This window comes from Strix aluco, chromosome 12, assembly GCF_031877795.1.
Source record: "Strix aluco isolate bStrAlu1 chromosome 12, bStrAlu1.hap1, whole genome shotgun sequence".
NCBI classification, from domain to species: domain Eukaryota; kingdom Metazoa; phylum Chordata; class Aves; order Strigiformes; family Strigidae; genus Strix; species Strix aluco.
Window position 1 is genome coordinate 15345282 of NC_133942.1, and position 16061 is coordinate 15361342.

At 39.2% G+C, this 16061-nt stretch overlaps 1 protein-coding gene across 6 annotated transcripts in view; it reads right to left on the minus strand.

Annotated features, from left to right (window-relative positions):
• The window catches only part of MEF2A (myocyte enhancer factor 2A), a 93452-nt gene extending 77599 nt beyond the window's left edge, over nt 1–15853 (minus strand). For 2 of the 6 annotated variants that reach the window (XM_074837684.1, XM_074837682.1), the window contains exon 1: nt 15487–15853. The gene's annotated coding sequence lies outside the window, so the exon portion shown is untranslated. The remainder of the gene's footprint in view (nt 1–15486) is intronic. The other 4 variants (XM_074837685.1, XM_074837687.1, XM_074837686.1 and 1 more) reach the window with 4 other exon arrangements.
• Nucleotides 15854–16061: the final 208 nt, after the last annotated feature.

A 16061-nucleotide genomic window follows, 5' to 3' on the forward strand; every position in this document is an offset into this window, starting at 1 on the left:
ACTTACTGAGAGTAGAATTCACAAGACTTTCTTCCTCAGGAGAAAAACACTAGTACTTGAACAGATAAATCTGACAGAAAAACTCATCTACCCACTGGGAAATTAAATGAATGAAATCTCTAAAAAACAGCAGAGAAAGACAGGAAAGGGGTGGGAACACAAAGAGAAATACTTCTGATTTACTCGCAACTGTCTCTCTCAAAAAAAATATAAACAGCTGACATCTGACATACACTCTTTCAGGTCCTCACATCAAAAATCATATGCAACATAGCTTCAATTGTTTACGTCAATCCATTTTAGCCACGTCGCATGGCATGCCATACCTCCTCTTCAAAATACTGCTCTGCCCTGCCACACTGACAAAGAACAGGACAAGAGACTGTTAAATTGCACCTAGGTAGGGAGACAAGGATTAAGGCATTTGCACCAGGGTCAAAAAGCAATCAACCGACTTCAAAGGCAAGGCACCAATCTTAAATTTCCTTAACAGCAAAACACTCAAAACAAGGCAAGGTTTGCCAATAAAAGAAACATTTGCTGCTAAAGCAATGGATTAGACAAGCTTTGAGGCATAGAAGTCCTCCAGATCACAATTTAAATTTCTAATTTAACCTACAGGTATCAACTGGAAAATTGAAAACAAATGAAAAAATGCAGCACTTTCACTAGAAAATTATTTCTAGATTTTTCATCTTCCATATTTGTAAATAGGAAGAGCTGATGGAAGTTATACTTGGCAGAATGAAGTCCTTAGTTAAAGCTAAGGCTTCTCAGATTCAGGCATCCATTTGGTCAGGTCAAATTACAACACAGTAGAAGCTACCACCATCATCACCCAACCATCATCACCACCACATGACATGTACGCTGGACCGTTCAGAAGCCTCTGTCATACATACAGATCAAAAGGAAACAAAATGTTTTACCTCCTTATTTTTCCTGATTTGAAGGCCATCTGAGCCAAAACTTTCTTCTTAGAACAGAGGCATCAATATAGACCACAGACAAATTTTGGAGCTACAAATTTTACTGAAAGCCACAAACATCATTGTAGTCTAATCATCTAAATGAAACATGTAAACAAGATTTTTTTTTATGCATGACTGCTTTAAATTTGTCACACAATAATTACGAATAATTTCAAGACTACTTTTGAAGGCATTTCATGCAGCAAGGCTTGCTAAATCAAAAAAAATCTTAATGTGTTCTCACAATACATAGAAATGACCAAACCACATGTAATGAAGAAACAAGTGGAAAAAGAATAAAAGTTGGTAGGTGCTGATTGTCATTTGCTTTACTGGAACATCTCAAATAGCACTCTTCTGCTAAAGATATGAAGAAAAGCTGAAACAGGAATTCACAGCTACAAACCACACGAGACCATGTGATAAGACATACCCACCTCAAAAAGCAGGTGCGTTGCCATCCATGCCTCACTAGGGAAGAATCATAACTGAACTTATTAACAATTTCCCAAAGACTTAATAGATGACAAATATGGCTCTTAAGACATGTTCTCCATTAAGAAAGAGGTTTGCCCCATTTAGGTACTACAATTAAAGAGCATTTTGTGACACCATGGATGTTCAAGTGGTAGGGACAAAAAATAAGTGTTTTCTCTGTGTGGGCATCCTAACATGCCATTGACTTACACAGCTACATTAAACCTACTTCTATCTACACCTATCACAATACACCTTTACTTCTAAGAGGGGATCTGAGAAATTCTAGCTAAATAGACTAAAAGACTACTTTTCTGAATTTCAGATTAGAGACCAAAGACAGATCTAATTAGTAATATTCTTCATATCTTATGTGGTTCAGTACAGTACCTGAGCAAGTCTTTCAAATGACAGTGTTATTAAGATAAACCAAGAAAGTTGCTCTATAGGAAAAATAGGTAAGGCCTATTAAGCTTGTAACGTATCTAAGCATACTGTACAGACCTATTGGCTGCACAGATCTAAGGTCTGGGTGAAAAACCTTCTGGTTTTAGGAGATTTCATACATTAATTGCCTGAGACTAGCAAAACAGCACTATAATCCAGAAACACCTTTTAAAGAAAAATTATGAAAACAATACGGATGTTATCTTCCCTCATTATCCAAATGAGTCTGAGCATCCCTACATCCAGTGCATCTTCCTGGGGGCAGAGTATGAGCTCCGGGCAGTAAGAGGGCTGGAACCTCCTCTAACAGGCACAGGCAGATAAAGCAGGAGAGAAGGGCTGGCTTTGTGCTGACTGGCTTGGGCAGGCAAACAGTGTGTGCCTTTCTCTGCTGCTAAACCACAGTCAGAGCTCCCTTCACTCAAGACCTGGAATTCCAGAACAGCATCTCAACCCACTGGTGCATTCTGGAAGTTAAGAGTGGCAATGAAAGTGCAGTTCTAGAGCTACATTCATCAGATTGAACAGTGAGACTTCAATATTTAGAAATGTGCAGTTTCACAATGAATGATTGCAGACATGCTCTCTAAACAATGATAATCCAATTCGATATCACTCATTTAGACAGATACATTAATTATGCTCAAATTGCCTCCTATTGCTAAAATAAAAGTTAAATAATTTAATTTAGTATGGGAATACAGCAGAGGAGAAAGAGACAAAGACTTGGATTAAAAAGCTTATATGAATGCCAAAAAACAGAACAAGATGGTTCCTTACACACTCAGGAACCATTAGAATCCTTCAGCATTTTTTGCCAAACATGGTTTTACGTATTTTTTTTTATAGTGTTTTAGAAAGTTTTGCTAAGGCAACTTGTGTATTGACTATAATACAGCCAACATGCTGTATTATAAAGATAACAATAGCAAGATCTGACTAATGTGTATTAAAGAAAACACATTCACTACCATGGGAACCTTGTTAGAATTCACCACTATTTCAAGTAGTCTACAGGAAGCTTTTGTATTAAGACTTCTTCTCCTAATAATCTCTCTACTAATACTTCCAAGACATAAAAATTAATACTATAACAGAACAAGCACCCAGGCAACATCGTTGGCTTACAGCATTTTCATCTAAATAGGTCTAACAGACATAAGGAAACATGGTAGAGAGAACACCAGAAAAATATCTCCACCACTTATGCCATCACTACAGCCAAGGATTTAGCTGGAACATTGAAACTAATTCACTGAAAAGTCATTTAAGTACAGTGAATGAATGTGGAAGAAACAAGGAAAAAAGTAAAAAACACAACGCCAAAACAACCCCATACACAACATTAAGAACACAAACGTTATAAGAAATGTACCAAATTCAGTTGAAAGCTGACTTCATCTAATCTGGTCTAGAAGTCACACCAGAATAATTTTGTTGTAACAAACTGAACCATACTAAAATGATGCCTATACCAAGCCTTTGGGATTCATAGCTCTAACAGGAAGAGAAACAAGTTCCACCTCCCAATCTTCAGTTATATTGCAACTCTATATGTAAGAGCACCGACCATACCAGCAAAATAAAACCAGAGTTAGTTTAAACATTAAACTACACATAGGACTTGCCAAGTTACCGCCATTTACAGGAAAAGCTCAAGAAATCTTGCAGCATACACAAGACATTAACGTACGGTTAAAACTACTCTTCTCACTTCCTGCATGGAAGTAGTATATAAAATCCACCAGCAAGTAGAAATCAAACATTATCAGGAGAATTTGGTTTTAACCATATCTTACAGAGTCCAAGTTACTCTTACAATGATGGTCTGAAAACTCAAACTACATAATGAAAGCATTTCTTACACGTTGTGGGGCTTTTTTGCAGGACCCAAAACCATAGATGTAGAAGTTTTATTAGACTCCAAAATTAACAGCCATCAATCCCAAAACAGAACAAACTTTCCCTAAAAAGCATTTTACATGTTGAAATAATAGAAGTACATTTTCTGCTTAAAGTCAAGAGCAGCTAGTATTTGTATGCCTAGCATTAGCTACTGAGGATCTGAACATTTCACCAAATGGCTACTTGTATCACACTGAACACTGAAATCCACTTTTAATCAACAAAAATCATGGCAACTTGACACATAATTTTGTTAGGGTTGTTCTGGGGTTTTTTTTTCAGAAGAAGAAATAGTCTTCTACAAACGAAAAAATGTCTTCCAGAAAATATGGAATAAATTACATCATATGCAGCACCCCGAATGTACTGTATATCAAGTTCCTCCTCTTGCATAGTAAGAAGAAACAAAAACTATCTTAATCCTTTGTTCAATATTGTATCAACTACAATAACTGCAGCTCAAACTTCCAAAAACACACATTTTAAATGCAGGGCTTACCCTTCAGAATTAATATACCTACAACAATCTTTTTCATTAATATATGCAATTGTTTCCTTGCCCAAATTTGTATCTGTGTCTAAGGAGATGGAAATGGGAAAGGAAGACAAGACCATTATAGAAAGTAGTCAAACCCAGATACAGAGTCTCAAGTAGGTAGATACATTAACGACACTTCAAAGTTTAAAGGTCTGAGACCAGAAATGCTTGTAAGTTTGAATCAAGGGCTTTGAGGTAAGATGAGGCTCACTCTCTCTCAAGCATAAGTTGATAAAGCAAGCCAGACACACTCAAGCTACAAATATAAAAAACAACTTAAGCAAAGGAACACCCTTGGAACTGAATTTTGTATCTTCATTCCACTTGTATCTTGGTTGAAACAAAAGCTGCTTTCTAGTTACTTAATGGCTGTTGACAAAATCCTGAAGGAAAACATCTGTAAATCCTAACACAGGTGGGCCAAAGCATTCATGTTTAAGCTCCAGTTGTATCTTTAAAAAAAAAAAGTCTCACCTACTCCTTCCTTCCTCCCCTGTGGTCCAAACACTGACACATCTCTGTGGGTGCACTACATGAAACCCAATGACTGGGCGGGCTGTCCCTTCACTGTTCCAATATTGCTAACAGATCAGACTATTTTAAGATCAGCTAATTATGCCAGTGAAGTATCTTATAAACCATTAAGATTAAGCATAAGAGACCATGAAGAATTAAAAGCACTGAAGTACAGGTAAGACAGAAGTAAGAACTGTGATCTCAACTATTCAAGATAAGAAGCCTGGAGGATTCCTGGTCAGATTGCAACTCCGAATTCTAGTCTGTACTTACTTTCTCCTGCTTCTAGCAGTTGTAACAAGCACAAAAGAAATTTCACATGAAGGGCTGTTGTTTCTTACACCTTCAGAAAATTAGTCATTCAAGCCTTAGAAGAACAACACACCAAAATCTTTGTGGCTTGCTTGTAGGTGTTATCGACATGCATGCAAGACAGACAGCTACAGAAACAAACATAAGATTCCTTAAAAGAAATAATCTGAGTATTTTTCCTTAGATCTATAAGTTAGTTGCACAGAAAGTTTTCAAGAAGTTAATCAGATCACCTTCTTCATTAACATTTCATTAAAGGAATGCATGATAATAAAGCAGGTTGAAAACTCTTCTGAGAACTAGTTGCCAATATCTTCAGAAATATTGTGGTAGGTTTTATTACTGAACAATTCAGCCTTAAAAATACCATGTTTAAAAAAAATAGGATCCATAAAGTCCTCAATGAAATGATATGCACCTCTCATGGGGGGTTGGGGAGAGGGATTTTAAAGAAATTTATTATCTCTTAAGAACAAAACAAGATAGTGATTCCAACCTCTTGTTCTGTTGGGGGGGGGGGGGGGGGGGGGCGGGCAGGGACAGTTCAGGAGGTGGTGGATATTAGAAGGTGTTAAAACATAAAATCTAAATGGTTTCTAGACAAACTGGTCTTCTGACTTACTTTCATGCAAATAAGCTCCTGCTGCCCAACCTTCAGAACACACGAATAAGGGAAGCAAACTGCTGTCTGAAACTGTATACAATTATGGTCCAAGGTCTGGCAAGGGAAAAGCAGAGGACAGGCAGATGTGGTGACGACCCACTGAGCTTCTATGCTAGAACACAAGAATCCAATCCCAAGTACAAATGCTGCAGAGTCAATTCCCTGCACAAAATCCCCAAACCTTTACAGAATTTTGCTAACAGCATCCTGACCAGACTCTCTGGGTAGAAAAAAGTCACAAATGTTCTACACAAGTATCTTCCCATACACTTACAAACAAGCATCATCAGAATGAAGATTGATTTAAGATCTAACTTTATTCTGCTGAATGAATGAATCACAGCCTAATAGGACATTTAGATCAAATCATATACATTAAAAGCAAAGCAAATTAGGAAACTGAATGCAGAGTTTTAAACCATCCGACCTTTAAGCTTATTTTCATAAAATTAAATAAAAACACTTAAGAAAATAACACTGCTTACTGATATAAGATTAGGGCATTATCAATGATGGCACTAAAATCTTGAAGACAGAGCTGTCTATTACCCACTGCTTTCTAAACCTACTTTTCTAATAAAATGAGGTTTACATGTTCACAGTCTTCTCCCTCATTAACAGCTTCTGATTTAATTGGCCACATTCAACCAAGCGCAACAGTAAAAGTATCAATTATTTTTAAGACTTTATAAGAAGTGCTGCAGAATTTTCAACCTGGCAGTCGCACACAGCCTCCAGCAAAAGCACCTGACCTGCAGTGACCAGAGAAGCAGCAGGTTCACTCAGGCAGTCAGCAGGCACCTGTACTCAGACTAGCCACAGCTAGCAGGCCATTTAAGATATTTAAAGAACTTAAAAGAAATGCACTGTATAGAAGGAAAAGATCCCTTCCCTGAAAGATCAGGGAATAACAGAAGAGTCAAAAAAATAAAGGAAATGGAAGTTCAGTAAGTTTTACTACTTGCAAAACCACTACTTTACTACTACTGTTCAGACTATTTATAAATTTTCTTCCACGGTTTCTCCAAGACATATTTTAATATCATAAATAAAATGGGCTATAGTACACAGAATAAAAATTTTCATATATGCATTGCCTTTGTTCTTCCCTCTTCCCCATACCATGCTTCATCGACTCCTCAGCAACCCAGTCATAAAGCTGGAATCCTTTTATCTCATGCAATCATCCTGGTTATGCTTGCCTAGAGCCAAGATTAACAGGACAGTCTACAGATCCTTTAATGACTTCCATCTCTTAGACAAAAATTAGAAGGTGAAAAGAAAAAAAAAAATGGCAGCAAACCCCAATAGCACTCATTAGTAACATCAAGTTGGTTGTAGCCTAGGCTTGTTCTAAAGTATTTCTTCAGCCCTGTAGCAAGACCTGATGGGTTACACTCATTCAGAAGCTCAATCAGGACCCCAACTGCTGCACAGGCATGTTTGGATCACCAGAGGGTGCTGCAGGGGCTCATAACATGACTACACAGTAGATTTGGGCTTGAATCATAACCTTAACATGGGGAAAGTCCTTTTCTCAGCTTTCAAAAAAAAAGAGGTTTTTACTTGGGTCTCTTAGTAGTCATAACATTTTGATCCCCTCTCCAATCACCTCTTCTGAAGTGAACGACACTTATTTTCTGATCAAATCTGGTGCGAGCTTTATATAAGCACCTTGTGCTAACACACCATTCACTGTAAATATGCATGCACTTCACAACAGCAGGGTTCATGGACTAATTCTAGTGCATCCTCAAAAGATGGCTATAAAAACAAGCATATCACCACTAGGTTTAACTTGACAGTACAGGAGTCCATCTCCTCAGCAAAAACATATGGGGAATCTACAAATAGAGAAAAAAGGCTGCAACCCACTGAACTAGAGAAGTCTCATATATAGGGCATGCTAAAAGTATCTGCAGAGATTTACTGGAAAGCAGCTAGTGGGATAACTGTGAGCTATCAGGCTACATTTCACCTTACTGTGAATCCAAGTCTCCTATGTAGAGAAGACTGCAAAAAACAATTTAACTAGCAGTCACTAGGAGCACCCTTCAATATGCTAGGACAGTAATAGTAGTCTAAATTTTCAACTCTCCCATAACCCTATTTCATCTCCTGAACAAATCATTAGTCTTTTAAAGCACTTTTCTCCTATTTTGCATAAAGCATCTAAATGACTCCGGTAATCAGGAACATTAATAATGTATGTTTTAAAATCCAAAACTTTAAATCATTTGAATGCCTCGTTTTACTAGTTCCTTGAAGCTACTGAATTAACAAAGATAAACAGAAACCTTGACCAATAGTGCTCTTTTTTTTAAAGGAAAAAAAATCATTTGACAACTATCTTACAACAACTCTTGGTGTTTCTCACCTCCCCTCAAATTTCAACTCATATTAAACCCATGACAAAGGCTGGAGGACTTCTTGAATTTCTCTGTGTCCTTCACTGAGAACAAGTGTTCTGTATTTCTGTCTGATTTTGTAATAGAGATTTAGTAAAATAAAATCTGTTTAAAATTTCAGTTAATTCAATTGATACTTCCCATTACTTTTTGACAGCTATTCAGTTTTCATATTTTTGACAAACAACAAGCAGCTACTCAAAACTCAGTATTATTCTTTGATATTCAACAATGCTATTACACGCTCTACATACTCCTTGTGAATTTTCAGAGTGTTTGTGTTTGTGTTAATAACTAGAATTTCTGCAAATATACCCATATTCCATATCTCCAAGATCCAGTGAATACCTGCCTCCACCTGCTGACCACATCTCTCTTCAGCCATTCGTGATTTTGTCACCTTCCCTCGAAGGAGGAGTTTTAATTTTGTGCTTCCTAATGGAAACAGTTAATACTTTTACTGCTGCCACTTTTTCGTAGTCACGCCCAAGATCTCTCAAAGCAAAGATCTTCATATATGTTTCAGTGACAAAAAGTTAAGACACCACCATTTGGAATGCTACAAAAATAAGGAGAACAGGAGGACAAAACAAAACAAACAACACATAAGCCACAAAAACCGTAACATTCCAAAAGAAACACAGGAGGATATTAAGGAAGTCTCTCAGAGGAAATCCTTCTTCTGCACTCAAAAGCTTCAAATCCCAAAAGCCAACTAGCCAAGTTACTATGTGTATTTTCAAACTCAGACTAACAAACATAATTTGAAAGCCTATAGGCTCAAAAACTTTAGCAGAAAGCGCTTTCCCTTTCTGTACACATCAAGTGAAATGGTGTATCTCTTGCTGTACCTTTTACTTTCCCCTCTTTTACTCTGAAACCAAAGGACTTCTGAGCATACGTTTAAGACAACTGAATTGCTATTAAAGCCCCGTATCATTACACAGTAATTTTAACAGCTTCAAGGAATAATAAAAATATTTAGTTACTGAAAAATTTAGTTTATTATCCTCACTGCATTACAACAGAAGAACAGTGATGATGGAACATCCCATTTTCTCAAATATTCTCAGAAGACTCAGTGCCTTGAAAGCTTACACTGGAAAAAGCAACATTTTTTAGTTGCCACATGCACCAACTTATTAGCAGTCATTCTTGTCAGCTTGCAGTTTTTAAAACAGGATGCATGCAGTCGTATCAGGAAGAGGCCTGTTGCTGTGAAAGAATGATACCAAAAACAAGATGTCCTTAATGTTGATAACCTCACACAATGTTTCTGAGCTATACTATACAAGTTTTCCACAACAGTAAGATGGTCAATTAAATACAATTCAAACATCTGGAAAAAGATGCCCACTTAAAAACACTATCACTTTTTTTTATATCTGAGGAAAAAAAAAAAACAACAAGCCTATTACAACTTCTTTCTCAGCCTCCTGGACTCCAGTGTTGCAGATTTTGCGTGACACAGCGGTGGAAGTCACCTTACCCTGACAGCTTTCAACAGTTTCTTTAATGGACACTGCCAAGGCAAGTCTGTTCCGCCCTTTATGACCCCTCACCTTTTTGTACGTGTGTGTATATTTGTGAGTCTCTCAAGGTTCAACTACTTGCTGACTCTCTTCTCTTAAAACTGTTTGTAATTCTTCCATATCCCATATTTTTACACTTAGAATACCTTCTCATGCATCATAAGGGATACTAAAATGATCTCCTCAGAATTTTTTCTCTAAACTCTGTATGCCAACATCTTCAAGAAATAAATGTTTAATAGCATAGTCACATCACAGCTGTTATAGATGTGCTTACATAATTATGTAGCTAAAAGTGTAATAATTTATCCCCCTTGACCTTCCAAACATGGTCAGTAATCACAGAAAAATATAAGATCAGTCCTGTGTATATTGGTACAGCACTCAATACTGACACTGACCGCAGCTTGCAAGTATTGCTGCAGGTATCAAGATGACATAACCACTTTACATATTCTCACAGCTCTACGGTCAGCTTTCAAACAATAAAAATAACATTAGTCCAATCCATGAAATCCTAAATTAGTGTTGGAAGCAATATGGTTTTCAAATAAAGCTGAGTTTCAAAAACACTTGAAGGGATTTGAAGTAAATAGAAAAAAATCCTTCTTCCCCTCTATTATCATCACAAAAATATCACGAGCACAAACCCACCTGTTCTACACTCCACTATTTTAGGTGGTCTCTGACCACTGCACTGAAGGCAAACACCTTTTTCTCCTAGTTGTTTAGCTCTTTATCAAAAAAAAAAAAAAAGCAAAAAGCCACAGTAAAAGATGCTTTGTCATCAATGCCTGGTACACATATACTTAACTCAAAGCAAGCACCTTTCCACAACTATGCTTGGCTGGTAATTCCTAACACTTAATTTTTATCTTATTATACTTTAACTAGGCACACAGCAATACCTAGTAACTACTAGTGAAATTCAGCTGAGCACAAAGCAATACAGGAGGCACTTTTAAGTCTCTAGGTTGGCCCATAAGGACTTCGGCCGAATTCAAAAGCTCTTCAGGGACAGAGACAAATATAACTGGGAGACCTACCTAATTAAGCATCACTAACATTTTGAATATAAAGTACTTAATTCCCTGAAAAATAATTAAATTAATCACACTCTTATTAAGAAGGATGTATTTTTCTTCTCATCATATAGGCATGCTTGTACTATTACAACACATGGGGAACAAAAACCATAGTGCTTTCTGTAGAAAAGGTTCTATATTCCCCTGCATCAGAATTTTCGAAAAAGACTGGCCACAAAATTGAGCTGTTTTTACCCAACAGTCATTCCTACCTAATTCTTCACTGCAGCCTCAGATTAAGGAGTAAAGAAGAATGGAAGATTACCACGTGTACCCTTTAAAATATTCCAACTCAAGGACTGTTTGACGGGGATTGAAATCTCAGGAACAGAGCTGTCTTGCAAGATATTAATTCGTGTCAAATGGAAACGAGAGCACACAGTTTATGTTTCTAAAGAAAAAGATACAAGTTAAAGAAATCTAGAAAAATTCTCACAGAACCATTAAACAGAAGCCCAAACAATACAGTTAATAAACAAAAATAAGGAGTCTCTTAATATGGAAGAAAAAAATCCCTTCCTTTCAGCTCCATAAGTAGTAATTTGAAAGATCAAGTGTTAAAGTAAGAATGCACCATATGAGGGGGGTGGCAAGAGGTAGAAATCTAGATCAGATGCTTACTTTAAAATAAACAAAGCAAACCACACTATTGCAGACTACAAACTTAACCCTCCATGGCATTATTTATTAGCTGATACTCTGCCACAGAACACATGCCGGGGGAGGGGAGGGTAATTGTCATATTACACAGTTGAAGTCTGTTTTTAATTCTTAGTAATACTACTTTGTTCATTCACTAAATACTGTATCAATGACCCAAAATGCATTTTGATTAGCTGTCAAAAAAAGTTCCTGAAGTCTTTTACTGGAAGGTCAACAAAATTAACTTGGGGAAAAAAAGTAAAAGAACGTCTTGCTGTAATCTTACAAAATTCATAAGACACCAAACCCACCTTGTACGTTCAGGGAAAAAGCCAGATGTATTTAGTTATTTCATGATCTGACTGCACCTTCAGAGACTTTATTCATTTCACATTATAGGAGAAAGAGTTAAACTAAATTCACATTTAGTACCACTTCAGTAACACATTGGCGAATCAATTCAAACAATTATTGCATTAGTCTTTCATGCTAGCCTAAAGCATACAAGAAAAAATAAAAAGAAATGGTGCATCTGTTTTCCCTGGTTACTTTATCAGAGCAGAAAGAATCAAATCTAAACACAAGACACGAGGCATCAAAGTTCACTCATATTATCAGGGATGGAGATTTTGACTTTTGTTCCATTTGATCAGTTGAAGAACACATTATTACACATGTCAAATAACAGCCTTCAAATACAAGAAATGTGAAAACTTGGATAAAGCAATTTTGCGTATTAGTTGCACAGCATGTATTTGGCCACATAATGTTCAAATTAATTCAAAATAAGTTTTGTTTCAGTGAGAAAGAAAAGTATGTCTCACTGTTTTGCACACATTATCAGGCTGCTGTCATGACTGAGTAGGCCTAAAGCCTAAGTTTAACATAGAGTATTTAATCATGTGGCCTTTAAAAATAAAATTAACAATTTGGTGAGGTGAATAAAATGTGCTACTGTTAGTTTTTAGAAAACGTAGTTTTTAAAAATTGAGCTGAAACAGACATCTCATGCAAGGCGTAACAAACTACAGTTATTAATAATCTAAGATATTTCTTATTTAGGCAAAAAAATTAGTTCCCAAACTAATACAGATTTGCACATCACATAGCATTATATTACACTACTTTTACTACTGTTAGAGAATTAATCAGCTGTGTTCTGTTATGCATAGCATGACTGAGAGCAGGCAAGGTAGGATGGCATTGTTCACAGACTTGCATGGTGCTTCTAGGCTCTCTGAAGCAGCACTTAGGCCCAGAATACACAGAATGACATCAACAAGTTATCTGAGAAACTTGGCTAACACTCTAAAATAAACCCATAAAAGCTTTGCTGCCACATTAACCAGTTTAAGGTAAACCGCACGCACTTCAGCTCAAATAAGCTTTCTAAATAAGATGGGTCTTCTGCCATAATAAGCCATTTTATTCTCCAGAATTATTTCAAGTTTTAATTCAGCCACATCCTTCTCATCTTACTAGTCCAACATGACTCATTTCTATAGACCAATCTACCTAGCTTCATAAAAATCAATGTTCATGTATTTCTTCTTCCCTTGTTTTGCAGAAACAGTAATGTTATGTGAAATTGTAGGAATCTAAATCCAGGTATCTACACACATGCAAAGCATTCTATGGGCCCACTCCTTTACAGAGGTGAGGTGTAACCACACTGGTTTAAATACACACTTGCAAAACGGAGCAAAACAAGCAAACATACAAGCTAAAGGTTAATATATTTCTAGCATAGTTTACAATCCGTAAAAGCCTTCTCACAAATAAATCATTAGAAATGCCAGAATATTAGAACTGGTTTAGATGAGCTGCACTGGCAGAAAGAGAGAGTGCCATCTATGCTAAAATTGTTCTGAAGCAAATCCCGTCCCTCTCATTGAAGGATTCTTCTCATTTACCGATGATACTCCTCTACTACTACTGGTGGACTACATCAACTGCAGATTTAGAAAAGAATTATGGAGGAGAAAAATAACCAACCAGGGCACTGGGTTATTTTCCTTCCTAAATTCCAAACTGGATGCCCTCAATCAAGAAAGACTAGTCTCCAACTGCCCAGCACTATTATAAACCCTTAATATCAAGACAAATTGTTTCATTCTCTTGTTTCTGTTTTGCTAAACAAGTATAGAATTTTTAAATATCATTTTATAATTACTCCCTTTAGTGACCAAAAGTGTTAATATTACACCCTTTACTACTATTCTAAATTATGTCATTAGGACATGTCATTTTGCACATTTTCTAGCACCTAAATGAAAAAAATATTTTAAAAGAGGAACCTCATACTTCTCCCCCAAATGCAAACCAGTTGTTAAAAAAACAAAGATTACATTCTTACACATAAGAGATAAAAAAAAGGTTTTAAATAATTTTTAAAACAGACAGAATATAGGAACATTGTTCTGACACCTTTTGCGCAAGCTGTTTAAACACTAGCTAGCAATAACAAGGCAACAGAAATAGCTATCAAAATATAGATACCTAGTTCCTAAAAATGAAAAAAAGACTTGTGTAAGGAACAATTATGAGTAGACAGTTAACATAATTAAGCTTGAAAGCTTATAGCCTTCCTTATGCTACATAAAAAAATTACCAGACTGTGAAAAAGGTTTAAAATAAATACTCTCTGTATTACCATTTCCACGTCAAACCACCTTTTTTTTTTTCCTTACTACTGTTTACAAATTATCCCTTTCTGTTGCTCCTTTGTACTTCCCAGAGCCCCTTTTCCCCACTGTTCATAATAAATTTAGTCTTTGCATGACTACGGGACACAATGGTTTTACACTAAGCACTAAAAAAAACCCTGTTCTTAAGTTGTCTTTTTTCCCCCTCCAGAACTCCAGTTTCTCAACTCTGAAATTAATCACCTGTCAAACAAGTCACTACGGCTTAGTTTTTAACAGCAATTCCACTCTCCTCGCCACCTAAGCATCTCAAAAGAAGGTAAAAATTTACTAGAAAACACAGTCCCATAAACTCAAAAAAATTACTGCCTTTCCAGTTAGAAATAGAACAGTCTCCTTCCTTATCCTCATGACTTCTGCCCAGAGCTGTTAAACACAGAACCTTACTTGCAGTACAACAGAGCTTGTACCTTCAATCTTTTCCTCCTCTGGACAAAACATCCTCTAGTTTACACATTAGCGAACAGTTTCTCCTCCCATTCGCAACACACCTTTATGCGGGCTACAACTACTTCAACAATGTCTCCCTTCACCTCCTCCCTTCCCCGACCCCCGATCATTTTCGCTGCCGTATAGCACGGACAGACTCCTAGGCAAGAGCGGGGTGGGGGGATTTTTTTGTTTGTTTTTAAACGTGATGTTGCTTACCCAACGTGGCTGCCGACAAGCAGGACAAAAGGTACTTTTCCCCCTCGCCTTTCCAGGCACACCCCCCCCGAGCGGAGAAGTTGGCCACCCGGCCGCAGACGCTCTTACCTCGGTGCTCCCCGAACGCCAGGGCCTCGCACCCCACCCTCTCCCCCCGGTGCACCAGCCCCCGGGCAGACTCCGCCGGCCTGTTCCATCACTGTCCATCCTCGCCTCCAGCCAGCGGGGCAGGAAGTTCGGAAGAGGGCCCCCCCCACCCCCGTCTCCCTCTCCGGCCGCGGGGAACTTGCCCACCCGCGGGACCCCGCGCCCGCCGCCCCCGCCCGCGCCCCTCCCCCGCCCGCCCCCCGCACCAACTTCCCCGCCAGCACCCCCCGCTCCGCTCCGCTCGGTACGGCAGAGCGGGAAGGGAACGGCGGGGGGAAGGGGAGGGGGGGACACCCCTCCTTTTCCCCCGCCTCAAGCCGCCCCCCTCAGCGACTGCCCCCGCCCGTCACCCGCTGCCCCTGACCCCGCTCGCTCGCCTCCCCCCGCTCCTCGCCTCCGACCCGCGCCGCCGTCCGGAGCCGCGGGGCTCAGGGAACGCCCTCCCGGCTCGCCCCCAAGAGCAAGGACCCCCCTCGCTCGCGCACTCACCCGCCGCGTCCCCTCGCTGCCCGCCGCCGCCGCTCCTGCCTCCTCCCCGCTGAGGCTCCTCAGGAGACACTGACACCGGCGCACGGATACCCGCTGGGCGCTATTTTTGGGAAACAAGGCCCAATCGGGGCCGGAACTACTTCCTCTCTGTCACACTCTCCTCAGGCGGCAGCGCCGCCGTCTCCCAAGAATATCCTTCCGCTCTTTTCTCCTGGCAGTTCGGACGTTGCCGAGGGCGCTCACCCGAGCCAGGCAGGGGCGGGACGAGGAGGGAAGCGGAGGGAAACACGAGGCGAACCTGCGCCCGGCGGCAGGGCTGGGGGCGCCCCGGTTTGAACATCTAACATCGCCGGATTATTTTGTTTTACATGGGGAGCGGCCGGGTCTACATTCTTCACCGCCGACCCAATCCTGCGGCGCCGCGAGCCGATAGGGCAGCGCGCCGGAGTGAAGGGGCGGCAGCGCCAATCACAGCGCCCGCCAGAAACAGGGGCGCCCGCCAACCAGAGAGCAGTTGGTGGGCGGGGCGTAACGAAACGTGGAGGCCTTGAGCGACAGGAGAGCGCTCAATCAGA